General features: G+C 59.6%; 1 protein-coding gene across 1 annotated transcript in view; it reads right to left on the reverse strand.

Moving 5' to 3' along the window:
* Positions 1–525, reverse strand: part of MSI2 (musashi RNA binding protein 2) — a 254,277-nt gene that overhangs the window by 65,303 nt on the left and 188,449 nt on the right. The window lies entirely within an intron of this gene.

Raw genomic sequence — 525 nt, forward strand, 5'->3', positions numbered from 1 at the left:
CCTGCCCTGCTCCTGCTGGCCACCCCATCCCTGACACAAGCCAGTATCCCACCTTCTCCTAACTCACCTCTACCCTCATGCTGATCACTCGCAGAAAGAAAGGGGAGTTGCCAAACAAATTTATCAGGAGATAAATTTTCCCTTCCACCAAACGTAGGCAGCCTGGGAAGGGCCGAGCCCGCTCCCGCACCCCTCGGTTCAGACCCTTTCACCGAACCCCTCCTCCCCCTGCCCCTAAGCAGCCCCCCGCGTACGGGGTTTGTTCTCAGCTTGGCTGGATACAACACACCAGCCTCCTGCTGCCAGCGTTCAGGGATCGCCCGGCACCGGCACGAGGGCAAGGCGGCCGCCCCGGCCGGCTCCGGCTGTTGGAGGTGCTCGGCAGCAAATTGGGATGCGCTCCGGAGCTCCCGCCCGTAAGGAAGTCGGAAGGACATCATCCTCATCTTGCCGGGCTCCCTCCCACCCCAAAGATCAATAACTAATGCTGAACTCCCGATTTTATCTGCACTTTGCAAGGTTAAA

The sequence above is a fragment of the Egretta garzetta genome, unplaced genomic scaffold, assembly GCF_000687185.1.
Source record: "Egretta garzetta isolate BGI_Z169 unplaced genomic scaffold, ASM68718v1 scaffold120, whole genome shotgun sequence".
NCBI lineage: Eukaryota > Metazoa > Chordata > Aves > Pelecaniformes > Ardeidae > Egretta > Egretta garzetta.